The 13,789-nt window shown below is 45.8% G+C and overlaps 1 pseudogene; it reads left to right on the forward strand.

Moving 5' to 3' along the window:
* The first annotated feature begins 6,305 nt into the window (after positions 1-6,305).
* LOC123070486 (farnesyl pyrophosphate synthase-like) lies at positions 6,306-10,124 on the forward strand (annotated as a pseudogene).
* The last annotated feature ends 3,665 nt before the right edge of the window (positions 10,125-13,789 follow it).

The raw sequence follows: 13,789 nt of genomic DNA on the forward strand, positions 1-13,789 counted from the left end.
CATGCCTACGCGGCTGGTCTCAGTGTTAGGCGTTCCTTGAAACGGCTGGTGAGTCCATGTGCCTGTTATAGCTCCGGCTCCGGCTTTGGCGAGGGGTCGAATGAATCCTGTCTTGACTCTAAGAATATGCCTCCTGTTGCGCCAAAGCCGTCTGAAGACGCTCTCTAGCCCTTCGTGTTTCAACTGCCATTGGAGAGTCGCCATCCACCGGGAGAGCCGCCAATCGTGTCGCCGTAGCGATCATATTCTCCAAAGGATTATAATAATGACCCGGTGGTGTCAGTACATGCTGATTTGGAGCAGTATTCAGACGACGGGGTTCCGTCACATGTGGTTAAACCGGCGTCCTAGCTCCGGGCGCTGCAGCCCGGTTTACCTCCGGCGGGTTACTAGGCCCTGCACCAGGCGTGCGGAAGAGGTTTCTAGGCTCATAAACCGTATGCAGACGGGACTGAGCCTTCTGGTGCCTTCTCCTCATGATCTCATTTGATGTGTTCTGATCCATCGTAAGCTGGAAAGCCTCTGATTGAATCTGTTGGGCCCGAGCATCCAAAGTCACCCGTTCTGCAGCCATCCTGACGTCCTCTGCCGCAAGGTCTTCCTTGGCTTGTGCTACCTCCTCACACAGTTGTGCCACTTCCGCATCATGTTGAGCCTGATTCATCGGGTTGACCATGGCAGTTAACAGAGCCGTCAACTTATCCATTAAAGCCATCAACACTTGAGCCGGCGGGCGCACAGGGCCTCCTACCCCAGCGGCCGTCACCGCTGCTGACCCAGAAGTCATTGTTGTCGCAGCCGTAGAGTTTGGCCCGGGTTGAGTGCTAGCCATGAAGATCTCGACTCTGTTTGGCGGCTCAAAGGGGTCCGAAATACTGTTGCCATCGGAATAGTCCCCAAGCCCGCCATCTTGCAGTTGATACAACGAATCCGTCTCACCCGTGGACGATTCACCATCAGAGTAGATGGCCGTCTCACCGCCAGACATAGATCCTTCATCAAATTCCGCTCCGTGGATGCATCCCACAAAGGCACGCTTCATGGCGGGCTGAGCTCGGGCAGGTCTCGCACGCTGAGCCATCTCGACGATATCGGTGCAGATGTCCAGCTCAGGGCCCGGCTCGCCGATCTTGCCGATGAAGACGTGGATTACGCCGAAGGGGACCCGGTACCCGTAATCAATTGAGCCGGCCTCGGGGCCCCAACCTGCGTCGTCGATGTAGAGTTTGCCGCGATAACTCTTGGTCATCCAACCCACAGCGTATCCCTTGAGCCCTTCGAAGTTGCCCTTCAGGAACTCAAATCCACCGTGCGCTGGCCCCATGGTGGGCGCTAACTGTCGTGGAAAGGTCACGGCAGATGTCCTAGCAAAAGGACTTAGTCGTGGAGCCATCACAACTAGGAAGCTTAAAGGGGTTAAAACGGGACAAAGGACACGGGAGTTTATGCTGGTTTTGCCCCTTGCGGTGAAGGTAAAGGCTTAATCCAGTTTGAGGTGGGATTGCTTATGTCCCGATTACTAGGGAGTGAATCCGCTTGACCTAGGTTTCGATCTGATGTTACTTGTCCTGAACCGCCGCCAGGTCGTCCCTTTATATACAGAGGTCGACACCCAGCGGCTCACGGAGTCCCGGCCGGCTCATAAACAGTGTCCGGCCAAGTCATACATATATGGCGGTTTATCTCTACGGGCCTTAAGCTGCCTTTGGGCCTTAGGCCCTTAACTGAACCGCCATCTTCAAATGTCATCTTGGGCTTCATATGATGAATCGCCATAGGTATAACCCGGCCCCTCCTGGGCGGGTCATACCTACTAGTTATATCCCCAACAAGTTGCATCGATGCAAGCTTTAACACTGATCTAGGTGACTCTAAGTCTCAATCCAGATACATATTGAACATGGGAGTAATTAGCTAGAGTAGCTCCATGCAGAGCATTGTAGACATAGAAATTTGGAAAATACATACGGATCTGAATGTGGCAGACCGGTTGACTAAACTTCTCTCACAAGCAAAACATGATCACACCTAAGTACTCTTTGGGTGTTAATGACATGGCGATGTGAACTAGATTATTGACTCTAGTAAACCCTTTGGGTGTTGGTCACATGGCGATGTGAACTATGGGTATTAATCACATGACAATGTGCACTATTGGTGCTAAATCACATGGCGATGTGAACTAGATTATTGACTCCAGTGCAAGTGGGAGACTTAAGGAAATATGCCCTAGAGGCAATAATAAAGTTGTTATTTTATATTTCCTTATTTCATGATAAATATTTATTATGCATGCTAGAATTGTATTAACCGGAGACTTGATACATGTGTGGATACATAGACAAAACACCATGTCCCTAGTAAGCCTCTACTAGACTAGCTCGTTAATCAAAGATGGTTAAGTTTCCTAACCATAGACATGTGTTATCATTTGATGAACGGGATCGCATCATTAGGAAAATGATGTGATGGACAAGACCCATCCGTTAGCTTAGCATTATGATAGTTCAGTTTTATTGTTATTGCTTTCTTCATGTCAACTACATATTCCTTTGAATATGATATTATGCAACTCCCGGATACCGGAGGAATGCCTTGTGTGCTATCAAACGTCACAACGTAATTGGGTGATTATAAAGATGCTCTACAGGTATCTCCGAAGGTGTTTGTTGGGTTGGCATAAATCGAGATTAGGATTTGTCACTCTGAGTATCGGAGAGGTATCTCCGGGCCCTCTCGATAATACACATCATAAGAAGCCTTGCAAGCAAAGTGACTAATGAGTTAGTTGCAGGAGGATGTATTACGGAACGAGTAAAGAGACTTGCCAGTAACGAGATTGAACTAGGTATGAAGATACCGACGATCGAATCTCGGGCAAGTAACATACCGATGACAAAGGGAATAACGTATTTTGTCATAAGGGATCGACTGATAAAGATCTTCGTAGAATATGTGGGAGCCAATATGAGCATCCAGGTTCCGCTATTGGTTATTGACCGGAGAGGTGTCTCGGTCATGTCTACATAGTTCTCGAAACTGTAGGGTCCGTACGCTTAACGTTTGATGACGATATTGTATTATATGAGTTATGTGATTTGGTGACCGAATGTTGTTTCGAGTCCCAGATGAGATCACGGACATGAAGATGAGTCTCGAAATGGTCAAGAGGTAAATATCGATATATAGAACGATGGTATTCGGACACCGAAAGTGTTCCGGGGGGAACCGGGAACTTATCGGGTCACCGGAAAGGAGTTTCGGGCACCCGGCAAAGATATGGGCCTTATGGGCCAAGAGAGGAAACACACCATCCCACAAGGGGCTGGTGCACCCCTATACAGGCCAGCCCTATGAGGAGGTGAAGGAAAGAGGGGAGGGCAAGGAAAGTGTGGAGTAGGACTCCCCCTTCCTTCCCTCTCCCCCCTCTTTCCTTCCCCCTTGTTTATACAAGGTAAGGGGGCGCCACTTGGGAAACCCCAAGTAGGATTCAGATCCTACTTGGGGCGCCCCTTGGCTGCCTCTCTTCCCCTCCCACCTATATATATGTGGGGAGGGGGGCGCCTAGAACACACAACATCAATTGTTAGCCATGTGCGGCGCCAAGCCTTCGGTCATATTCTCGTAGTGCTTAGGCGAAGCCCTGCGCAGATCACTTCTCCATCACCATCACCACAATGTCATGCTGATGGAACTCATTTACTTCCTCGACACTCTGCTGGATCAAGGGTTCGAGGTACGTCATCGATCTGAACGTGTGCAGAACTCGGACGTGTCGTACGTTCGGTGCTTGATCGGTCGAAACGAGAAAAAGTTCGACTACATCAACCGTGTTGTCAAACGCTTCCGCTTTCGGTCTATGAGGGTACGTAGACATACTCTCCCCCTCTCGTTGCTATGCTTCTCTTAGATAGATCTTGCATGAGCGTAGAATTTTTTTTGAAATTGCATGCTACGTTCTTCAACAGTTTGCCTAGTGTTCCTCTGAACCACAAGTAAAGCAGTCATCTCTCTTTTTGTCTTTCTTCTTACCCTTCTTCTTGAAGGTTGTATTCTGCTGGACAGAGTTCTTTCCCTTTAAGTTGTGGGAATTCTTCTGCACCATATTGGCGCTAGAAGAACCCTTTGCCCCTTTCACATGTGAGTCCTTTGCTCTCGAGTTCTGCTCAACACTTAGATGACCAATGACATCATCAACAGAGAATTCACGTCTCAAGTGCTTGAGAGAAGTAGCAAAGTTCCTCCATCTGGGAGGGAGTTTTGCAATAATGCAACCCGCGACAAACTTGTCCTGTAACTCACACTTTAGGAGCTCCGGCTCCTTAGCGATGCATTGTATCTCATGGGCCTGGTCCAATACAGAATGATTATCAACCATTTTGTAATCAAGGAATTGCTCCATAGCATACAACTCGCTTCTAGCATCGGTTGCGCTGAATTTAGCTTCGAGTGCATCCCGCAAAATCTTGGCAACACGCCTATGGAGATATGCGTCAACCAGCTTGTCTCCGATCACAGTAAGAACGGCTCCGACAAAGATGGCGGTTGCCTACCTAAACACATTCTTCTGCTCAGGAGCAATCATTACCGTGGGAGACACACCACCAACCGAGAACACATTCATCGTTGTGAGCCACAAGGTGATCCTAGTCTGCCAATGCTTAAAATGAGCCTCGGTAAACTTTTTTGGTTTCAGAGTAGCGGCGAAGCCATGAGTCGAAAAGTGCCTAAAATAAGGTTTTTGGATTATTGGAAACATTAGCACTTTCCTGACTAATCTAATCCACGAGTAAACAGTAAACATGGAAAATGTGATATGCATCTCATACTGATACCTAAGCATGTGAGCACGTACACATAGAACCGAAACATCTATGAACAACATATATACGTCTATCACATGAACGAGCAGATAGGGGATGAACGAGTCATACCCTCCGGTTGACCAGGCCACCGCGGCGGCGGCAACAACAACAGCAGCCTCAACATCGACCGAGGCCTTCTTCTTGGGATTTCGTCGTCAGCCATGGAGTCGACGTAGAGGAAGCAGAGGCGGACGGAGACGGAGACAGATCGGGAGCAGTCGCGTCGAGACGCTCCCCAAAAACCTTATTGCTGTTCTCCCAGGCAGAATCTCGAACGACGGGGTTCCGGAGGCACCTGCTCTTCCGACCAACCGTGCACGTGGTCGTCGGGATGGGATCGCCGGAAACAACACAAAGAGAGGAACAATAGATGACGGCTAGAGTTGTGTAAAAGGGAGTGAGTGAACTGAGTTAGGGTTCACTCCACTAGACAACGCCTTCTTATATAGGTCATCGGGTAGATGGGTCTGGGCTCAGGCCCACGAACGAGTCCGCGAACAGCCCACGGTCCAACGTCTCGGACAGTGGCACTTCTGTAAGCGACTCGTTAATTTATCAAAGATTAATTAACCATTTCTGGCTGGTAAAAATAAGCTTCGGCTCGGCTCATTCCCGCAACCTGCGACGCGCGCACGCGTCGAGACGAAACGAGGCGAGGCGAGCGGCGGAGGTGGAGGAGCGCACGTGTACAACTCTTATTTCCAAGTTCCTAATAGCAAGTGGTAGAGCAGCCTTTATAATGAGGTCTCACTCTTCTTACTATAGCGATATGGTACTACACTTCCCACCACTTACCATGCACATTCATAGGCCTTAGAGATTAACAAAGAATTATTGTCTTATATGGACCTAATCCCATCCATAATCTATCACTCTTCGCTCCTCCGCTTCGTACAGGAGTTGGTGGAGCAACGCCGAACAGGCAAACTCCGTGGAGCAGAAAGTGCGGAGTGGAGCCGGTTGCGATGCCACTACGCGAAGCAGCTTTTTCTGAAATCTCAGATCCTTAAATCACGGAGTTGATAAGATTTGCGAAGAAACTGTCACCGCCAAGTGAAAAACGGTTCACCTGGCCACGCCCAACTCGCTCGTTCCTATTTTCCCGCCCAGCTCCACATGAATAGGGAGCATAGCTGCATCTTTTACTAACGTTATTTTCTACAAGGAGCAGTATTTCTGGTGAATGAGCGGGAGTCGAGGATTCAGAGGAGCTGGAGCATTTCCGATCACGCTCTTAGTTATGGCCTTGCGGGTCTCTGGATTGCTTACCATGTGGCACATGTCCATGTGGTAAGCAATTCAAACAATTTTAAAAAATAAAGGCCGAGCAGAAAAAAACAGACCACCGGAGACGGAGAGCAAAAACAAGACGCGCGGCGCGACGTGCCGAGTGCCGTGCCGCAGGACGCGCGTCACACCCGGGTCCTCTCTGAAACCGGCGCAACATCCCTGGTCCCCGCGGAAATAAGTAAAAACCGGATAAATCAAGATCGGTACACACCCGCCGGCCGCCACACACGCACCCATGGCCGCGGCGGCGCAGGGCGAAGCGAGCACGGGCACGACGGCGGCGACGTTCCGGCGCGTGTACGAGACCCTCGAGGCCGAGCTTCTCCGGGACGACTCCTTCGACTTCAACGACGACGCCCTCCGATGGATCGACGCCGTCAGTGCTTCTACCTCTCTTCAATACTCTATTTTTTTTCTTCCCTCTCCATCAGTGACGGTTAATCGTACTTAAAAATTCCATTATCCTTTTTCCCGAGCAGATGTTGGACTACAACGTGCTTGGTGGTGAGCAGACATTTGCGTTTTGACACAAGAGGGGCACACCAGGGCACACCGTTTTTGGCCGTCAAACCATTAAATAAATTCATGCTCCAATCGGTTGCTTGACGAGTCCAAATCGATGGAGAGACCCGGGTAATACTGTATATTTCAACACAAACTAATGACTTGGATTTTGCCCATGTTCAGGAAAGCTCAACCGCGGCTTGGCTGCTGAGCTACAAATTGTTGAAAGCAGGATCTGAACCGAGCGAGGAGGAAGAGTTCCTTGCTTGCATTCTTGGCTGGGGCATTGAATGGGTATTACTATCACCATCGGTGCTTCGGTCATTTCGTGATTTGAGTATTATGCAACCAGGTGTAATTCTCATGCTTGTTCTTCGGGGTAATGTGCAGCTTCAGGCTTATTTCCTCATTCTTGATGATATTATGGATAACTCCCAAACTAGGCGAGGAAAACCATGTTGGTATAGGCTTCCAGAGGTTTGTCAAGTACCTCTTTGCTTTGTCTGGATATGTCTAAATGTTCTTGTACAAGATCTTGTGCTGTACTCCCTCTGTAAACTAATATAACAATTTGGGAGAAAACAGTCCCTCCAAAAGGTGCATGTTTTTAACTGGAGAGTGCTGCATGGGATTGTACCGTGGCACCGTGCTACTGTACTTTATCCGATCGTCATATGAACACTCCAGTTATTTGTCCTGTGTGCCGTACTGATCCAGAAGATCTTCGGCATATGTTATTCTTTTGTGACAGAGCAAAATCAGTGCGAAAGCTGCAGCGACCCATGAGCGTTCTGCTTCAGCCATTTTGGAACGTCTGTTGTGTGCTGAAATCTCTGGAGGCAATATCCCAAATGCTAATGGAATTGAGATGATTATGGTGGCTGGATGGTACTTATGGTGGATTGACGGAAAATTTCTCACAAGGAAACCTGCGGTTCAGCAGCTCGATCAGCCATGAGCATTAGAGGTATAGTAGCTAATACCCTGGCTACCAAACTGAAGGTACCAACGCGATCTATGTGATGGGTCAGACCGGCTACCTGAGTGATTAAACTAAACGTGGATGCTAGCTATCACCCTGACGCTGGTTCAGGTGCTGCTGGTGCATTGATGCGAGACTGTACAGGGGCGTTTATTGCTGCTTCCTGCTCGTACAAGATACACGCCATGGATGCCGCCACAATGGAAGCGCAAGCGTTATTATAAGGCTTGTGTCTAGCTGATGATATAGGGATTTTCTCTGTTGCCATCGAATGTGATCCTTTGGAGATTGTTCAAGCTATACTGGACCCGTCAGAGTACCGTGCTTCCGCAGCGGTGGTTACAGATGACTGTTGAAAGTTGATGAATTCTTTTGTCAGGGCGACGATAGAGCACTGTGCTCGGGAAAGCAATCCCGCTGCGCATTGTCTTGCTCGAGCAAGTTACAGGGGGAAACATACTGGGGAGTGGCGGGAGCACCCCCCGCCCCCCCCTGATTTCTTAATATCCTCTCTCTTAACAGACATGGTTATTGTTTAATAAAGGTCGCCAAAGTTTAAAAAAAGATCTTTTAGATCACTAAAGTAGTGGTCTAAAAGATCTTATATTAGTTTACAGAGGGAATACTTTAACTAATTCAAGACTTGAGTAAATATAAATAGTCATGACTCGACTCCAATATCACAGGAGGAAGTAGGTCACTAGCTAGATAGCAGATACCATCGTGGTATTGACTTCCTTATGTAAATAGACAGATTAATATTAGTATTTGTTTAGCAGAAGAAACTACTGCATCATTATTTGGGTTTAGTTCTTTAGTTGACTTTCATGATTTATTACCGTTTGCTAGTGGCTTTTTCCCCTTGAGCAGGTTGGCCTCATTGCTATAAATGATGGACTTGTCCTGCGCAGCCAAATATCACGGATCTTCAAGCGTTATTTTCATGGGAAACCTTACTATGTTGATCTCCTAGATTTTCAATGAGGTAATTATATCCAAAAAAAGTCCCATTCTATGTCCTTTTCTGTTGCAGGAGCTTAATTCTGTTACTGCTCATCTAGGTCGACTTTAAGACGACTTCTGGCGAGTTGTTAGACCAAATTACAACAAGTGAAGGACAGAAAGATCTGAGCAAATACACTGTAGATGTGTATGCCATTGCCACCTGATTATGAACTTCGACGATGCTATATTGTCCATGCTTAGTACCTTGAGAACAATGATTTTTCATTATGTAGTTTATTCTTTTTCGTGCTAATGGGGCATGTTTTCATTTCTATGCAGTTACAGGCGCATTGTAGAATACAAAACAGCTTACTATTCATTCTATTTGCCGGTAAATAAGAAATGCTCATTTTACATCTTCTGGCAACACTAGTTATGATTCACCTGCAGTAAAATTCCTTTAACCTATTGCAAAGGTCGGTTGTGCACTGCTGTTGTCCGGTGGGAGTTTGGATGATTATGTTCAAGTGAAGCATATCCTAGTTGAAATGGGTATTTACTTCCAAATTCAGGTGATACTTTTCATAGTACATTTATCTTGTCACTTTAAGACATACTTTCTTTTCGGTATTTATGTTCTCGAAAGTGGTATAATCGCCAGATTCTCCTTTCAGGACGATTATCTCGACTGTTTTGGTGATCCAGAAGTTATGGGCAAGGTAAGTTGATTCACTTCCTCTATTACTGTCAAAAGAAAAGAAAAAAGTTGCATTTGATTTCTGAAATCATCCTGTTTCAGATTGGAACCGATATCGAAGACTTCAAGTGCTCTTGGCTGTTTGTTCAAGCACTAGTGCGGGTCGATGAGAGGCAAAAAGACATCTTATTTGTAAGGCACATGAATTGGGTCATTCTATAATATTGTGAAGCGCACAATTTCTTTTTCCAGGAACACTATCTTAATGCCTGTGTCATGCACAGGAAAATTATGGGAAATCAGATCCTGCTTGTGTTGCAAAAGTGAAGGCGCTGTATAAAGAGCTCAATCTGGAGGTTTCCTTCTTTGCTCAACATGAGTGTGACATGTCTAGTTCATTGCATAATTGTCTAAGATTAATAAATTCATTTTCAATGCAAGCATGTGTGAGTGTGACATGCCTTTTTTCATTGCTTCCAGGTGGTGTTCTCTGAGTATGAAAGGGAGATTTACGAAAAGCTGATATCAGACATCGAAGCACAACCGAATGAAGCTGTGCAAGCAGTGTTGAAATCCTTTTTGCATAAAATCTACAGAAGGATGAAGTAGGAATGTTCTTGCGTACAAAGAGATTGCCGGGTGGAATGAGTTCTTTGGTGTCGGCGCATGCAAGATGAATAGTAGTATTAAATACTTATGAATAAGCAGTATGACTGGTCATATTGAATAGTCAGAGTTTTTGCTTTATATTCGCGAACAATATGGCTGGGACTGGGAGCTTGTCCCCAACAACAAAGCATTTCCATGTAAAAGAATAGAATATAAGAAATTTACTCCTTTCTGTTTTGTTTTCCTATATCTTTTTAGCAGGTTGTTATTCTATTTTTTGTATGCATAAGATCATTTACACAAAGCATCCCAGCCTCAGTCTGTCAGTCGGAGATTGCACCCTTACCGTTCTTGAACAATGCCGTACAACTGCTCCGATGATCTATGCACAATCTAAATCCTAGCAGTAAACTATGATACTCCATCGCTGAGTAAGCTTCAGCTACAAATGCTACTGCAACCAACGAAGCTGGACCTGGCTATGAACTGATCCATCCACACAGAAAATGATCGCTCGTACGTATACAAAAGAATTTGTTAAAAGTTAACCAGTAGTTGAGCGGATTTTAGCAGACCAAAAGCACCATCCTCCAACGGATGCATCGCGGCCCCGTATGAGAACTTTCTGGGAAATAAGAAACATGGGACGGATGTGCCGTTGGATTGGCACCACTCTGTCCTGTGTTCCACCTCATAGTTCACATGATAAATTACTAGGAAACATGCCCATACGTTGGAGCGGGAGCTAAAAATATTGCGCCATAGCCAAATAAGTATGGCTCAATACTCCAACATATGAGTGTCTTCTATTTTAACACAAGGGCCCACCATGTTGCCACTTACATTCGACGTGATAAATCCCAAGGCTATGAACTTACCTTTTGAATTCACAAACATTAGTTTTGTTTAGATGGCATTTTTTTGAAATGCATGAATAGTTTTCGAATTCATGAACATTTTTTGACTCGGCGATTATTTTTTGAATTGATGAAGTTTTATTGAAATTGGGGAACAAGTTTTGAAACTCACAATTTTTTTTGAATTTTTGTGAACATTTTCTATAAATTCTTGGATATTTTTCAAATTCACCGATATGTTTTGTTTACGTGATCATCTTTTTAAATCAACATTTTCTTATTTCCCCAATGTTTTTCAAAATCGTTAATTTCTTATAATATGCGAACAGTTTTTAAAAATCACCATGATTTTTTATATCCGTGAACATTTTATGATTTCCCAATATTTTTTTAATTTACAAACATTTTAGGATTTCTCAAAAAAAATTGAAAACTTGAACTTTTTAAATATGGAAATTTTGGAAAACCCAAATTCATTTAAATAAGGAAAGAATAGAAATGAGAAAAAAAATGAAATGATAAAATAGGTGGCGTCATGCCGCACACATGGGCCGACCCATGAACATGTGCGGGGGAGGAGGAAGTGCATGCTTGCAAATCAGAGAGAAAAGGGAGAGAAAAAGGGTAAAACCCGGGATCAAACTAGGGTCTTGGGGTGGAAGAGTGAGGCCTTAGCCACAACTGTACTCGTTTGCTTGTGATATTTGAGGGTATCATGGTAAAAGAACCAAACCCGACGACGACTTTTTGAAAGAAAAAATCGAATCATTTTCTTCATTTATGGGTGGTATAGTGGGTAATTTATGGTAATTTCAGGGGTAATTTTAGGATGGACGAACAGAAGCACTAATCTCTTTATTAGTAGGTATAGATTTCGCAACAAACTTAGCATCATGATATTAGCAATGGAGGTCTTTCCATAAAAGTAATTACAATGATCCATAAACTACAATTGCCATGTTCCGTGAACTTAAATTGCCATGGTCCCATAAAAAAGTTGCCATGTTGCAAGAGACAAAAAAAATTCCCACAATCTACAATAAAAGAGTTTGTCCTGTCATTTTGAAGGAAAAAATTTGCCATGGTATGTTACACAAAATGTGTTGTCCTGGTATATATGGATTTGAACATCAGATATAATGAAAAGCTAAATTTGCCATAGCAAAAATTGGAGACTTTCCAAATGCTATGAATCATATCGATGGAAGAATCAGAATTAACCGTGATGTTCTACAACAGTAGACCATGGCTTTATCAAACATAAATAGCACGTCGTGTTGCAAAATGTTGCATTGGAAACAAAAAAAATCTACGCACACGCAAGATCTATTCATGGAGATGCATAGCAACGAGAGGGGAGAGTGTGTCTACGTACCCTCATAGACCGTAAGCGGAAGCGTTTATTAACGCGGTTGATGTAGTCGAACTTCTTCGCGATCCAACCGGTCAAGTACCGAACGTACGACACCTCAGCGTTCAGCACACGTTCAACTCGATGACGTCCTCACCTTCTTGATCCAGCAAGACGGGCGAAGTAGTGGATGAGTTCTAGCAGCATGATGGCGTGGTGACGCCGGTGATGATGCTATCTCCGTTGGGTTTCGCCTTAGCACTCTGAAAATATGACCGAGGGACGAAATTGTGGAGAGGGGCACCGCACACGGCTAAGAGGTTGTCGTGGGTGTTGTGTGGCACCCCCTCCCTCATATATATAGTGGGGGAGGGGAGGCAGCCAGGAGGCGCTCCAAGGGTGGCCGGCCGGCCCCCTTGGGATCCTGCCCTCTAGCCCTCCCCCCTCCTTGTATGCCTGCGGGAGGGAGGCAGGAGGAGGTGCCCCCCTTTCCTTCCTCCTAGGTGGAGGGAAGGAAAGAGGGGCTAGCCCTCCCTCCTTTCCATCCATAGGGCCGACGGCCAAGGGAAGGAGCACGCCAGCCCCTTGTGGGTTGGTGTATTCCCCCCTTATGGCCCATAAGGCCCATTAACCTCCCGGGGCTTCCCGGAACCCCTTTCGGCGATCCGATGACTATCCTGTACCCCTGAAACTCTTCCGGCGTCCAAATATCATCGTCCTGTATATCAATCTTTACCTCCAGACCATTCTGGAGCCCCTCGTCCTATTTGTGATCTCATCCGGGACTCCGAACAACATTCGATCACCAAATCACATAACTCATATAACACTATATCGTCAATGAACGTTAAGCGTGCGGACCCTACAGGGTCGAGAACTATGTAGACATGACCGAGACACCTATCTGGTCAATTACCAATAGCGGAACCTGGATGCCCATATTGGTTTCTACATATTCTATAAATTATTTATCGGTCGAACCGTTATGACAACATACATAATTCCCTTTGTCTAGGTAAGTTACTTGCCCGAGATTCGGTCGTCGGTATCTTCATACCTAGTTCAATATCGTTACCGACAAGTCTCTTTACTTGTACCATAATACATCATCTCGTAACTAAATTTGTCGCATTAACTACTAGGGAAATGCTTATAGGCAGGACCTCAGTAGTAGCGCTTGAAAATAGCAACTGTTGCTGCTAGTTAGCAATATCGTTGTTCTTGGGCAGCGCTACTAGTAACTCCTTAGCAGTAGTGCCGAAAAACAAAAAGGCGCTACTACTATGTGGGACCAGATGAGGACACCGACGATAGTTGTAGTAGCAGCATTGTCCAAATTCCAGCGCTACTACTAAGAGTTTAGCAGTAGCGCTTTATTTTGCAGCACCGCTACTACTAATGGGCCCCTCTTAGTAGTAGCACTTTTTCTGAAAAGCGCTACTACTAATACCATAGCAACAACGCTTTCTGGGAAGCAGTGCTACTGCTAGTTGTGGCTGGTACCACCTTTTCACCCCCTCCCCTCCTCCCCCACTTTGACCTCTCTCCCCCTCCTTTTCCCTCTCCCCTCTCCACCATTGTTGCCCTTCTTTTCTCTTCCTCCTACCTCTCTTCTCTCCTCATTGATGTCCCTCTCCACCATAACTCTCCGCCACAAATGACCTCTCATCTCTCTCTTCCTCCTACCTC

Source organism: Triticum aestivum, chromosome 3B (assembly GCF_018294505.1).
Source record: "Triticum aestivum cultivar Chinese Spring chromosome 3B, IWGSC CS RefSeq v2.1, whole genome shotgun sequence".
Taxonomy (NCBI): Eukaryota; Viridiplantae; Streptophyta; class Magnoliopsida; order Poales; family Poaceae; genus Triticum; species Triticum aestivum.